We start from the raw sequence: 15,395 nt of genomic DNA, 5'->3' as shown, positions 1-15,395 counted from the left end.
GTGGGGTCACAGAATTGCCACCTGAGCTCTCTGTCTAACTATCACGAAGATCTAAGTACACCACAGGGGCGTTGTCCCTGGGCTCTGCCCCTTAGCTTGGCGCCCCCTTGGGCCTTGACCTTCACCCAGCCAACTCCTGCTCACCTGTCACACTCTGAAGTTTCTACCTCCCCCAACCCCACTGAGTTCCCACAGGACCTTGACTTGCCTTGTCTAGTCCTGCCCCTCCCCCTCATGGCCAGCAAGAGAAACAAAGTTTCTCGCTCTCGCTCCCTTTATACCCATAACTGATGAACAGCGGGTGTTCCCCGAATCCTTTCAGAATGAAGGAGAGCGTCAATGAGTGTCTTGGCTGTGGAGCCCTATACTGAGGTCATAGAGCAATAAATCCAGAATCAGCCAAGCTCCATGGCAACCACTGTCAGGAGCCATCTTGTCTCTCACGAGCCATCCTTTCCTAACTGGCCAGCTCCTGTCTCCATTCTCCATGTTAGTCAAAGTGGGCACCAAAGGACCCCCGACCAATGACCTATCGCCACCTCTTTCTATAGGAATTTTCTTTGTCCTAAGGCTATAAAATTGGCCGCAAGCCCACGAAAGTGGCAGCTCTCCCTTGAGCTGGCCCACTATTCTAAAAGTGTCTCCTCCTCTAATAAAGTCTATTCTCCTTTCATTTTTTTCCTCATGTCTGGAAATTCTTTTCCAACCTGCTCTCAGACTGCCACACATAGGCCTTTCACAGCCTGGTGTTCTTATAACCAGCCTCTTGTCATATTTATAGAATCAGGGCAGGTCAAGGCTGGCAGGGCATGAAACCTCACACCTCTATCCTCTTCTCAACCCTTTTTATCGATGAGGGACTGTGACCCAGAAATTCTGATTACAACTCATCAGAGGCCAGCTATCACAGAGGTCACATGCTTGCATTGTCCTAAGAACAGAGGGTTGAGCCCATAGGCCCCACGGAGGGAAACGTGGCAGCCAACCCCCCTGCTGGCCAGAGGGAGACTCCGATGATGATGAGGCAGGCGATGCAAAAGCACTTTTGTGGACAGTGAAGAGTCCGCCAGCGTGACCAGTGAATGGATTCGTCCTAGGGTCCTGTGTTTCTCTGATGTACACAGAAAAAGATGACCAAGGCAAAGTGGCACATGTGCTGTTTCTCTCATTTGGGAAGAAGCCGACCTGGGGCCCAACTCCCGGCAGTCAGTAAGTGACCCGCCCTGCATCTGCACTCCACTGGGTGCCCTGCAAGCCAGGTCTGCCTCTCAGGCTTCCGCTTCCAAAGCATTGCACAGAGGACTCAATTTACCCTATGGGCTTCTGTACAGACTGACATTTTTATGATGAGGATTCAACTATGGCTTAATTTCAAAGGTGAAAACACTTGACCACTCAGACTATTCTCTAGGTTATACAGTGCATCTATTTCCTTATTGTGGGCATTTAACACCTAATCTCTCTCTCCATCTCTCTCTCTACACTCACACACACACGTGCTCACACACTCAAATAACCTAATACCCTCAGCTACATCCTAAGTGATCCCCTGGGAGCATGCCAGGGAGCCCTATATCACCTTCTGGAGAGCATCTTGATTTCATGTTGTGAACTGAGAACGTTTTCACCACAGAAGTGACTACTGAGCAAACCACAAAGCTAAGCACCCCTGGGGAGAGGTTTGAGGCCTAGGTTTCTGGGTCTGGTGGGCAGGGTTACCTCGCAGGGAATCAAGCTGGGGACCACTGCCTGCTTCGGAACCCTGTGAGGATCCTGGAGCCACTGGAGTGAGGTCACAGGAAGGCGAGCTCAGTCTCAGGGGAGGCAGTCTCAATGAGCCAGATGCTCGGAGGCCGGCAGTTCCCGAGTCCCCTGGTCCCCACCCTGACGAGGTGACCTGCCCTTCTCTGCTGCTGAAATCAGCCTCACCTAGATTTTTTTATCAGGATAAATTTCTTCCTCTAAGACATTAATTTTCTAAAAATACATCCTGATACGTTTTCCAGCTGTAAAATATCGACAGCTTTGGTTTTTATGACGACTGCAGGCAGCCATCCATTTTTCAGGTCAGAATGGGATCGTTCTTGTCCTTGTTGCTCCTGAGTCCTGGGAGTGGCATTTCCACGAGCTCCTGGGATGACCCGTGTGCACGTTCCCATCTGACAAGTGCTGGCTCAGCCCTCTTCTCAGAGTTAGCTACACATTAGAGTCACTTGGGAGCTTTAAAAAAACCGATGCCTGGGTCCCACCACCAAGACTCTGACTTAATTGGTCTCAGGTACAGCCGGGGCATCGGGATTTAAAAAAAATTCCCTAGGTGACTCCACTGTGCAGAAAGGCCTTAATCCAAAGGCCAGAGAACAAGGCACCTGGTCAGCCAAACGTGTTCTTAGCGAGTGCCCTTGCTTCTCAGTGGCTGCTTTGGGCTTCCCTGGTGGCTCAGATGGTAAAGAATCTGCCTGCAATGAGGGAGACCTGGGTTCAATCCCTGAGTCAGGAAGATCCTCTGGAGAAGGGAATGGCAACCCACTCCAGTCTTCTTGCCTGGAGAATTCCATGGACAGAGGAGCCTGGTGGGTTACAGTCCATGGAGTCCCAAAGAGTTGGACACGACTGAGTGACTAACGCTTTCACTTTTCACTTGGTTCTTACTTCACAGAGAAGCCTAAAGCCATCTATCCTCAAATTCCCTCAACTTCCACCCTGGCTCTCCTGCCCACCAGAAAACACTGAGGCGTCACTCCCTCTTGCAAGACTGACTTCCCAGAGACCTGTGTAAATATCCCGCTCCTCCCAACTGCGCCCTGTATTCTATTTCCTGCTTTCAATCCAGCATTTAAACTACACTGTCAGTGATCGACTTAATTCTGTGTAAAAACCACCAGCCACTTACTATGAGTGAAATGAGCAAAGCCTAATTTTCATTCTTTATTACAACATGGATATGGTTTCACCATTTAGGACCTGATATGCACTAAATATCTAAGAAGTAATTCCAACTGGTTAAAAAAATGGTTTTGCTGTCCCCACAGGGTGTAATAATTGTCAATTACTTGCCCTGGTGATTAAATTTTCTGAGCTTTAAACATCAGCACAGGGCCTTTCTACTGAAGCTGTGAACATAATTACCACATGAATGTATTCCCAAATTGGCTAAAATATGGAGAATATGCAAAATAGTCACCTGGCTTACAGCTGATTGCCTTTTACATGCCGAGATCTACACAGCCCTCCGAAAGGACTATGAGCACCTAGGTTACCTTTAGGAACACGTACCTCAACCTGTTACTTAATTTATGAAAATAGTGGTGGCCAGGCAGTTCATGACAGAGTCTCACCTTCATGAAGGTGGGTAGCGGCTGTGGGGAGTTCTGCCAGAGAGGACAGAGTGCAAATCTTAGCTCTGATGTGATATTGGTAAAAAAAAAAAAATGGGAGACGATGGCCAGTCAAGCAGAGGAAGCAGTGAGCCTGAGCATCACAAACTGGCCACTGACACCAGGGAGCTCCCAGGTCTTCCCGGGAGCAGGGTGCAGTCATCATAAAACTTATTTATGTTTGTTTTGCCATCTCATCCTTTTTATTCCCATTTTTCTATTTTATGGCGTATATAATAAATAAATACAGGAAGACATATAATTTAACAATGCATTATGTGTTGAGAGGGTATCCAAATTTTTTTCTTTTTCTGACAGGAGTCCAAGCATGAAGAAGCTGCAACTCAGCAGGAGAGACAGAGCTTCCAAGGCCTAGTGAGACTTCCAAGGGTCCCTCCTGCTTGAACACGTCTTAGGGTTACTGGCCCAGGCCACATCTCCCATTTCATAGAGCAGGAAGCTGAGGTTCAGAGGTTCAGTGAGGCTTAGAGGCTGGGGTACTCAAGACTCTCAGACCCCTGCTCCTTCAGAAGTACAGTCCCTCAGCCACTGCTTTGGGTTCACATTTGATATGAGTCAAAGAGATCCCTTGCTATGTCTGTGTCCCTGACCCAGCATCAAACACTAAAGTATGTGAGATGGTCTGATTCAATCACCAAATGTCAAATAATTTGATGGGTGAGGAATCTGACTAAAAAAAAAGATGAAATACATCCTTGAGTCCGCGATACCTAATAGACAAGTAATTGAAATAGAAAATGAGATTCAGGACACGCACACACACACACAAGCTCTTTGTGACTGTGGTAAAGCCTTTTTAAGTCCCTGGGACTCAGTTTCCTCCTTTGTAACACAGGGTACTGCCCACTCTCATGGGGGAGTGGAATGTTAACTCAGGCCTCCCACGAGTGAGTGCTGCCTGCTGGGAAGGAATTGCAGCAAGCCTTGAAAGATGGGGAGGTGTGGGCATTCAAGAGAATTGGACCCAGGAAGGAAAGTGCACAAAGGGGTAAGGGAAGAGCAGAATGGAAGAGTCTCTTGGGGCCACTCCCATGACCACTGAGAAGACTCCATTCCCTATCCTCCCAACTCCAAAGCACCCAGGACCAGGAATGGTTAGAAAAAGAAGGCAAGCTCTGCTGGCCAGGGGAGAACAGAAGGCTGAAAGGGAAGGCCGAAAGGAGGGGAGAAGGTAAGAAGACCTCTTCAGCTTCAGTCAGGGCATGGTTTGTGTCTCTTGGGCCTCAGCTTCCCAGAGCAGGGCAGTGTCTGTGGGTGAAGACATCACAGCACTGGCAGGGAACCCATGATGTGCCAAACGGACCTACGATGTGGTCTGTGTAGGGTCTCAGCTTAGGGCTGGGCATCACCAAGTAAACTATGGTTGAAATACTAAAGCAGAACAAATCCGAAGAGTACAGAGACAACTTCATGACCAGAGCCAGCAGCTGCCAGGCCTGGTCTTCTATCGGTGGCCCTGGGAGGGTTCTGCCAGAGCACAGGTGGGATCTGGCGGTCTGGCTGTGGAGGGTGCCATGGGGTTGCCCTGGCTCCTTTCTGCTCCAGAAGGAGAGTGTCAGGTGTCTTGGCATTTCTGATCTCATTTTAGACCCCCAACTACCTCCAGCCTGCCCACAAAGGATCTATGGTGGTCCTTCGGCTGCAGGTCTGGGAGCAGGGCTGGAACAGGGAACTAGGTTTCTGTCCATTCACTTATTTATTCTTTCAGAAACCGAGCACCTTTACTGCGTGCCAGGCATGCATCTCCTAGTCATCTACTCTGATGCTGCTTTCTCCACAGGCTTGTTGCCTTTTCTCTTGGCTCAATTCTCCAAGGATTAACCACTCGCTACTCTCCCACGGCAATCTGCTTCTAATGAGCCTCCCTCAAGGCCCACAGTTCTTGCAGAGGTAAAAGAGTAAGTCGCTAAAAGGATGCCAGGCCCTAACCAGCAGTGGGAAGAGTTGTCAGTGTGAGGACTAGACGAAATACTTATTGTCCAGAGAGGGCTGCCTGTGAAACTAAGAGGAAAGAAGTGCCATCCTCAAGTGGTGGTGACCACAGTGGAAGGGAAGAGGCATGCCTCAGAATCACTGGAGAAAATCATGAAGAACTGTTGGTGGTGGCAGGGGATGCTCAGGGCACATGGGCTGTGAGAGCTGGTGAGCGTCTGTCCCTGCATGTGGCCAAGGCCCCGTAGCCGTCAGCTGGACACATGCCACTCGAACACCTCAGGTGCTGGTGTCGGAGCGCTGTCTCGTGCAGGAGCCCAGGTCATGTTCAAGATCTCAGGCCAGGGTCTATCATCCTAAAAAGCTATGGTTTTTGGAGATTTTTCCTGGCCATAAAGAAACCTCTTAAGTAAGGAATAAAGATGGCGGGGGGGTGGAGCACGGAACCTGCCTGTGGCCGTGGAAGAGAAAATACTTCTAATTAGGTTGAGATACAAAGGTTAAATTTTTGTTCTGGGAAAAGGACTGTTTATAATCCCGTGTCATTAGCAGGAAATTTTCCAGAGACTAGTGTGCCAGAAATAGACCCTCCGAGCGGGTCACTGGAAGGAAGGGGTGCACATTTGCAAAGTGCAAAGGCCTGGACTTCAGATTTTCCCTTTATCCCCACCAACTCTCTGCATGAACACTGCCAGGCTCACTGCGGGCACTGCACTCTGCTCCCCACGCACCCCCCACCAGACAGGTCAGAAGTACAAACTTTGAACTCAGACAGACCTTAGTTCAAATTTCAGCTCTGCCTAGCTAGCTGTATGACCTTGCACAGGTTAGTTTTAAGCCTCAGTTTCCCTCTGTGCAAAATGGAGATTAAAAAAGGCCTGGGGTCAGGGGCGGTGGGGGCGGGAAGACCTTGGGCCGCTGTAAGGATGAAAGGAAATAATCGGTGTAAAGCACCTGGCACAGGGCCTGACACTTAGAAAGTACTCAAGAAAACATGGCTAACATCATCATCACCCCTATCGTCACCACTGCCATCACCAATGTCATGGTTTTCAGCATCATCATCCTCCTGTCACAGCCATCATATCATCACCATCATTCTGTCATCTTGTCACCAGCATCACCGTCTTCATTATCAGATCCACGGCCCATAGTTCCTCTCAGCATCTTAAGTAGCATGACAAATGCTCCCAATGGGTTTGTATATTCATTTTATGAGTTAAAACCCTGTTTGTTCAAAAGTTCATTTTAAAATCACTTGCTAGGAACTGGGAAGGAAGTTACCATAGAATTAATGTTACATTTGATGGCAAAAAAACTCACTTAACCCCCAACATTGCTGAAATATTAATATTTGCAGTGAATAAAAACAACACTGTTGCACAACTGGAAATGAAAGACAAAGGGAAAACAATTCAGTAAATACACAAATCTATTTCTCATTCAGGCTGAGAGGCTGGGGGAGAAAGAAGATGTGGCCAGAGCCTTTTGTATCTTGAATATGGACTCATGAGTATTTGCAAGGTTCCAAAGCTATCGCTGATTGGTTATGATGCATAATTTCACTTCAGATCCTACTGTTTTGCTTATTCTAGACACAAAGGCCCAAATAGCTCTCCTCTGCTGCCTGCAAGATTAGGGGCATCGTCTCAAAAACAAGGGAGGGGTGAAAGAGGGGAGGAAGAGGGTAAGGACAAGAGGGAGAGAGAAAGCAGAAGAATTTTCTGAGATAACCGAGCAAGAGTTGAAGGGAAAAAGGTAGTGGGGTTCTGGGGATAAAAAAGTATGTGCACCTGCCAATGAGAAAGTGGTTGCTCAGCTGGAACATAAACTGAGAAAAGTTTTGAGAAAAACACTGAACGAGCTTTATTCAGTTGCCCACAGGGAGTCGCTGTTGAGCTACAACAGCTTGGTTGCTGTGCAGTGTGGTGCAGGGAAAGGCAGGAGTAGAGCTTCCCAGTAGAAAGAGGCTGCTGCTGCTGCTGTGTCGCTTCAATCGTGTCCGACTCTGTGCGACCCCATAGACGGCAGCCCACCAGGCTCCCCCGTCCCTGGGATTCTCCAGGCAAGAGTACTGGAGTGGGGTGCCATTGCCTCCTCCGGTAGAAAGAGGAGGTCAGGAAAATAAGAAATCGTTCACCACCACCAGAGGTACATGAAAAAGGTGATCCAAATTTGGGAAAAGCTTCTCCCATGCTCTTAAAACCACCAAGCACATTTACTTGTGACTTGTCAAGTTGTAGAAAACAACATAGATTTATCTTTTTTTGGTGCCTATCTTACAGTTTTTGCCTACCTCTCACCCCTCCTTGGGCAGTCAGAATTGGGTTTCCTGTATCAAAATTGGGTTTTCCAGAATGGAACTGATAAAAACTCACTTTTAATGAAGTCTATGATGGATAGATTCATGAATTATATTTCCTCTATTGGTTTAACAAACTTAATTCAGTCAGTGATAACGTTACACACAAAGAAATGAAATCCTAATTGAGAGACTTTAGACACCAAACAAAGAGAGGAAACTTCTTATCTTGAATCCCTCCATACAGACAAGAGTCTATAACTACAACTAAGTTTTCTGGCTCCATTAAAAGCCACCTGGTGTTCAATTGCACTCATCTCACATGCTAGTAAAGTAATGCTTATAATTCTCCAAGCCAGGCTTCAGCAATACGTGAACTGTGAAATTCCAGATGTTCAAGCTGGTTTTAGAAAAGGCAGAGGAACCAGAGATCAAATTGCCAACATCCGATGGATCATCAAAAAATCAAGAGAGTTCCAGAAAAACATCTATTTCTGCTTTATTGACTATGCCAAAGCCTTTGACTATGTGGATCACAATAAACTGTGGAAAATTCTGAAAGAGATGGGAATACCAGACCACCTGACCTGCCTCTTGAGAAACCTGTATGCAGGTCAGGAAGCAACAGTTAAAACTGGACATGGAACAACAGACCGGTTCCAAATAGGAAAAGGAGTACGTCAAGGATGTATATTGTCACCCTACTTATTTAACTTATATGCAGAGTACATCATGAGAAACACTGGGCTGGAGGAAGCACAAGCCAGAATCAAGACTGCTGGGAGAAATATCAATAACCACAGATATGCAGATAACACCACCCTTATGGCAGAAAGGGAAGAAGAACCAAAGAGCCTCTTGATGAAAGTGAAAGAGGAGAGTGAAAAAGTTGGCTTAAAGCTCAACATTCAGAAAACTAAGATCATGGCATCCGGTCCCATCACTGCATGGCAAATAGATGGGGAAACAGTGGAAACAGTGGCTGACTTTATTTTTCTGGGCTCCAAAATCACTGCAGATGGTGATTGCAGCCATGAAATTAAAAGACGCTTACTCCTTAGAAGGAAAGTTATGACCAACCTAGATAGCATATTAAAAAGCAGAGACATTACTTTGCCAACAAAGGTCTGTCTAGTCAAGGCTATGGTTTTCCCAGTGGTCATGTAAGGATGTGCGATTTGGACTATAAAGAAAGCTGAGTGCCGAAGAATTGATGCTTTTGAACTGTGGTGTTGGAGAAGACTCTTGCGAGTTCCTTGGACTGCAAGGAGATCCAACCAGTCCATCCTCAAGATCAGTCCTGGGTGTTCATTGGAAGGAGTGATGTTGAAGCTGAAACTCCAATACTTTGGCCACCTGATGCGGAGAGCTGACTCATTGGAAAAGACCCTGATGCTGGGAAAGATTGAGGGCAGGAGAAGAAGGAGACGACAGAGGATGAAATGGCTGAATGGCATCACTGACTCGATGGATATGGGTTTGAGTGGACTCAGGGAGTTGGTGATGGACAGGGAGGCCTGGCGTGCTGGGGTTCATGGGGTCGCAAAGAGTTGGACATGACTGAGCGACTGAACTGAACTGAACTGATGTTCAAAAAGGGGATGGAACATGGCCTCAACCTTTAAGCCTTCAGAACTAGGAGAAGAAGCGAATGAAAGTCAATTCTTCATTGCTTTATGCTGTGCTAAGTGTGCTCAATCACTTCAGTGGTGTCTGACTCTCTGTGACCCCATGGACTGTAGCCTGCCAGGCTCCTCTGTCCATGGGATTCTCCAGGCAAGACAAGTGGGTTGCCATGCCCTCCTCCAGGGGATCTTCCCCCTTTATAGGATCATCCTTTGAGACTCAATCAACAAACACTTGCTGTTCATACACCAGGAACCACATGAGTATGTGGCTCCCAGGTGCAGAGGTGTTAGTAATATCTGGAATTGTCCTTACAGGGCCGTGTTCCTGAAGTGGCTACTCCCTCCAATTCTGGTTTCTGTTTCTCGAGGTTTCTGTGCAAAGGTCAGGGGCTCTCAAAGGACTGCACTCCCATGCGCACATGCTATTGCAATGCCACAGCCACGGTGGAAGCCTAACGACATGGTAAGAAGTGGGGGAGCAGCAAAGCTGTTGAGTTTTGATGATCCCAACTGGCTTCTTATTGTAATTTGGGCTCCTTCACAGACTGGCTTGACTTTCTTTGGGAGAAGGTCTAGAAAACACCAGCAGAGAAGTAAAGCAGTGAGACTTGGAAAGGAAGGAAGCCAACTTATCAAGTCAGTTACCACCACAGGCAACTGAGGCTCAGCTGCACAGGGAACACTGGGAGACAGTGGAGAACACCTGCCTGGGAGTTGGGGCATTTATTCACCTACTCCCATCCATCCGTCAGAGGTCAAGGGCTGCTCCTGGACAATGTGCTAATTCCTTGGCACTTCCAGCCGGTCCAGCATGTGGGCCTAGTGCACTCCTGAGACCAAAAAAAAGCCTCAGGGAAAAACCACAGGTATTTTCAGTGAGGTGCCATTGGAATATAGAGGTCAGTCTGAGAGGACATGGGGACAGGATATCAGCCATGTCTGCTATACCAATCATGCCCTGGAAAGTTCTAGTGTTTATTATGTGATGACCCAAATGTCACCAATTCAAGCCACTCTGACCAGGTGTTTCCTCAACTGGTGGCACTATCTATGACCCATGTGAAAAAGACACTCCGTTATGATAGCAACCTCCAAGCCACAGAGGAACTCGCTAGAAGTGTGCCCCAAGATCTCATAAAGAACTAGAGACACAACAAGGCAGAGACAGCTCTCTTTTCAAAAGCAAACTGTTCCAGAGGTGGTCAGCCTGGCTCATGTGTTCCTTTGCTAGAATATAACTGGGGCCCTTGAGAAAGTTCTTTTAATCATATATGTGTGGCTGGGATGAGTCACAGAGGGAGTCTCTCTGCTGGTGATCTTGTGTTCCAACACAGGGATGGAAAAGCAATAAATAAACAAATGCCACTTCACTTCATCAGCTGCACACTGCATAAAAATAATAATAGTAACCTTGACCCAAGAAGTAGCCAGACAACACTGGAAGAGGGGGGCGGAGAGTGCTCGCCTTTTAAATGGGGAGCCTTCTTTCTGGAATTCTGTTTTGTAAGAAGCACTCCTCTGCCTGGAGGCGGCTCTCTCAAGAGCAGCACAAGGCACTCTGCAGAACCTTTGGGTCGGTGAGTCTTTTGAAGTTCCAGAAATTCACTGTATCATGGTTGCAACTAATACAGCGTAAACAACGCCAAGGGTGCTGGGTGGGGAGCGGCAGCTGCGGTGTAACCTCTGACTAGTTGACTAGGTGTCATTTCCTATTCATTTGGGAAAGAGTTCTGGAACACGTCATTCACCCCATGGGGGGCCGGGAGGGATGAGTCCATTGTTATTATTATTAGTGAGTTATTGTTGTCCCTCTAACACTCCAGGTGCCCAAACCAGGATCCATAATTCTCCTTTGTCCTCACCTGCTGCTCCTCTAAGTTCCAGTCATTAAGCCTTTATTCCCGGAAGTGACCTGTGAACTGGGTCTTGCCACGGGGACAGAATTTCAGCGGAGACGGTGGAATGGTGGGGGTGGGGGGTGGGGGCGGGCAAGTGTCCAAAAGCAGGAGGAAAGGCACTAAAGAAAAGATGCGGGGCCTGGGGCCCGGAGCGGGTGAGGGCCGGAGGGGGAGACGGGGTACTATGAACATTACGGAGGTGGCCGGCTCCTCCAAGGAGGTGTAAAAGGTACCCTTCGGCAATGAGCCTGTGTGCGAAAGGCCTGCCGACTCAACCAGAACAATTCTGATGTTTTCACAGGCCCTAAGGCCATGATTCAGTCAGGAGACCATTAGATAGGGAGGAAAAGAGTAGGTTAATTTGTAGATTAATCTGTGGGATCAGTACCACCTTGGTTTGAACTGGTTTGTTGGTTTTCTTTCCCCACAAACTGAGCTGTGAATCCCCAGGGAATGAAAGGGACAGAGCCTTCCAAGAATGGTGGACAACACTGAATGCAGGGAAGGCAAGTCTGCGGGAAGAGGGAGCGGCGGGGTGGCGGAAAGAGAGGGCACCGTGTGGGGGCTGGTGGGGCTGGCGAAGGGGGAAGTGTCTTCTCGCCTCTGCCCAGAGCCTAGAACTCCCCAGCCTATCTCGGCCCCTGCATCAGCTCCCTGCTCCACCACTACCCCTGCACCAGCCACTCCTGGCCCCTGAAGGACAACTCTCTCTTCCTAACTCAGTGCATCCCACTCAGTGGTTCATTCCCATCCTTCCCTCAACAGTAGGTCATCTGTGGCTGCCTAGCTGGCTGTTCACCATACCCATCTCTTCATCTGCCTGGACTACATTTCCCAGCCTCCCTTGCAGTTCAGTGTGGCCCAGCGCCTGAGTTCTAGCAAACAGAAGGTGGGTGGAAGCAAAGTACAGTACTTCCAGGCCTGGCTCCTACAAACCTTCCCAAACGATGCTCCAAGCTCTTTCTCCTCCCCTCAGCTTGATGCACAGGGACCTCATGGAAGCTGCCTAATGGGGAGACAGTGGAGCCACAAGATGGAATCTGCACACCACAGTCATGGCTTGGAGGAGGGCAACCTGCCACAAGGAACGTCCACTCTGGGTTTTGAGTGAGAAATAAACTTTTGTGTACTTGAGCCACAATACACGTTCGGCTTGTTCGAAAGAGCAGCTAGCATCACCTTACCATGCTTCCTGGGACAGCTTGGGGCACAGCGTGTGCTGGGGGCAGGCCGACTTGCAGGCTCCGAGCAACTCAAGCCCCCTTGGCTGAAAACCAGAATGGCAGGAGCAGCCCAAGGGCTCGGAGCCCAGCACTTCTGAACCTCCATGTGCAAACTTTTCTGCACTAAAAGCACTGACTCCCTTGGCTGTTCTTCCTGACTTGAATCGATTTATGAACGTGGGTTCGGGACCATTCTGCTTGATTCCTGCATAAATCTCCTCTAAAAGAGTTCATCCCCTTGGCATTCACAGAGCTGGCGGGGTTCGGAGAGGCCTGGAGGAGTGGAGCTGCCATCAGAGAGCAGAGGAGGCCGGCCTTTTGGGAGCCTTTCTCTCGAGAGAGCTCTAGGGGCCAGTCAATGTGAGTGGTTAGGGGCATGGGAGGGAGGAGCAGTGGGGCCTGGCATGGCACAGGCAAACAGATCCGGGAAGCTGGCGTGCCTGGCATCAGGCCAGAGGAAGCTGCGAGGACCACAACACCTCCCTCTCTCTTTGTATCCTTTGATGTTTTGCTGTCTGAAGAGCAGGGAGGCCTGGGCTTCTGCCCTTTGCCCAGCCACACGGGATTCTTTACAGGAGAGGTCCCTGCAGCTTTTCCTTTCAGGGAGTCTACCATCCGTGGCTCAAGGGGCTTGGTCAGCTTTACCTTGGTGTCCTACATCATCGAATGTCCAGGCAAAGACTGCCCTTTCAAACGTATGCCCCGCTCCACCAAACACTGGTGTTTCACTACTAGTGAGCTCTGTGTGACATCTGATATTACTGCCTTCTTTCTGGGTTTCTCTCCAAGACATCCATTCCTCTAAAGCCTCTGGGGCATTGCCACATGGGAGCAAACTGATCAGAATACTTTCTACATAGTAGGGGCACCCCCGCCTACAGTGGGACATTTTTAACGCAGGTGAAGCCCTCCGGCAGTCAGCCAGCCACCGCTGTCATCAAGCATGCACTCCCCCCCCAACCCCAAGGGGGGTGGTTAGGTGTCAGCTTGAGTTCAAACCAGGGAGGCCCGATTCCGGACTGCTAGCTGAGTTCTAGTTATCTCTTCATCTCTATCAATACTTGAGGCTTGGCTAGCAGAGCACAGGGAATATCAGAAATGCTCTTTTGGTGGTAAAATGAGTGGCTAATTAGCATGATGACTGTTAGAAATGGGTAAAACTAGTGATATTCAAGATACACAGATCAACTAAAGTATTTTAGAGGTTCTCCCCACACCCCTGTGTGGGTAGGGTTGGAGAAGTCAGGAAAGCCATAGCCAGCTCCCCCCCCCCATCCAGGAATGCTTCTGATGCTTGCCATCTAAGTGGTCCCATGCCAGGCAACTGGTTTTGGAAGACTTCCAGTTGCTTAGGCCAACTACAAGGTAAGAAATCGGAAATGTTGTCATGTCTCCACTGAGTGGAGCTTTCGTACCATGGGTGATCACTGAAGCTGAAATGACAGCAGGACTGTGAACTGGCCCGTGCCTGCTGACTACTTAAAGCTTAGATTCTCAGTGTGTGTGTGTGTGTGTGTGTGTGTGTGTGTGCACATGTGCATGCACACATGTTGTGATCTGTCTCCTGCAGTTGTCACGTGTCATTCTCATCTCCCCCAGTGGGGGCCCCTCCTGTCTCGACTCTGACTCCTGGCTTGCCTTGCCTCTCTGGGGCCCTGGCCTTGAATTTGCCCCACAGTAGCCCACAGACAGCCCTCAGGGCTGGAAAGACTCCACTTCAGGGACAAGGTTGATAAGCAGAAACCTCCTGACCATAAAAATCCAGCACTTTGCTTCCCCTCCACAGGACCATTCCACAAGCATGTGGCACTGACTGACATGCTTGAAAATTCTTAAAAATGGCCTTTAGAAGAAAAACCTAAAGGGTGATATCACATCCATTAGAATGACTAAAATAAAAAAGACCGAAACACCAAAAGTTGGTGAGGATACAGAGCAACCGGAACGCTCATACACTGTTGGTAAAATGACACAGCCACTTTGGAGGACTGTCTGGCGGTTTCTAATGAAGTTCAACAACTGCCCATCCTCAGGCTGAGCAATTCCACTCTGAGGTACCCTCTCAAGACGAATGAAAAGATATATTCACAAAAGACTTGTACACAGATGTTCCAAACAGTCTGGTCATAAGAGCCACAAACTGGAAACAACCCAAATGTCTGTCAGTAGGTGAATGCATAAACACAATGGGCAACACCCACCCAGGGGACCTCTGCTCAGCAATAAAAAGTAGTGAACTCCGCCACAAGCAATGACATCGATGTTTTGAAAACACTGTGTTGAGCGAAAGAAGCCAGATACGAAAGTGTACGTGCTATAGGATTTCACTGACACAATTCAAAAACAAGCCAAAAAAATGTATAATGATAGAAATCAGATAGTTGTTCCAGTGAGCGGGGGAGGGAGAAGGACTTTCCTGAGGTGATGGAAATGTTTTATAACCTCTCTCAGGCAGTGGTTACACAGGTGAGCACAATAGTCAACACTGATAAATCTGGCCACTTAGGAATCATTTGATGTAAAATTTTTAAATCATTTTATTTATTTACTTATTTTTTTATTGAAGGATAATTGCTTTACAGAATTTTGTTGTTTTCTCTCAAACCTCAACACATTTGATGTAAACTGTCCCTTGATTTAAGAAACTAGACATTGAAAATACTATCAAACTGCAAAAACGAAAAAAACAACCCAAAGTGGTTCTGTGTGCACGCATGGTAAGTTTTGACCAATTCTGAGCACAGTGAAGGGATGTGAGATGGAGGATGCTGCTGGTAAGAGGGAGCAGCACCCCCCTACCAGGGAACCTGCCAGGGTCCTTTATCCCAGGTACAATTGAAGGAGGCAGCAACGTCAGCCTCCAAACAAATGCTCCATGAAATAAAAGAACAGAGGCCCCAAAGGAGGCTGGTCCAAGAGTGTGGGATAGCTATCAGGCCTTGAGCCCAAACCACTTTCCAGGAAATGCCAATATTTTTGTGTTTGGGAAAAGGAGGGAGTATTAAGGCGAGCAA

General features: G+C 48.3%; 1 protein-coding gene across 15 annotated transcripts in view; it reads right to left on the bottom strand.

Moving 5' to 3' along the window:
- RAI2 (retinoic acid induced 2) overlaps window positions 1-15,395 on the bottom strand; it is a 482,439-nt gene that overhangs the window by 54,802 nt on the left and 412,242 nt on the right. For 5 of the 15 annotated variants that reach the window (XM_081564702.1, XM_081564710.1, XM_081564705.1 and 2 more), the window contains exon 1: window positions 209-325. The exons of 7 other annotated variants lie outside the window; for them this stretch is intronic. The gene's annotated coding sequence lies outside the window, so the exon portion shown is untranslated. Of the gene's footprint in view, window positions 1-208; window positions 364-15,395 lie in introns of those variants that run through there. 3 more of the 15 variants (XM_081564700.1, XM_081564709.1, XM_081564704.1) reach the window with 2 other exon arrangements.

Source organism: Giraffa tippelskirchi, chromosome X (genome assembly GCF_054371585.1).
Source record: "Giraffa tippelskirchi isolate mGirTip1 chromosome X, T2T-mGirTip1v1.2.pri, whole genome shotgun sequence".
Classification (NCBI taxonomy): domain Eukaryota; kingdom Metazoa; phylum Chordata; class Mammalia; order Artiodactyla; family Giraffidae; genus Giraffa; species Giraffa tippelskirchi.
This window is presented reverse-complemented; position numbering and strand designations above follow the sequence as displayed.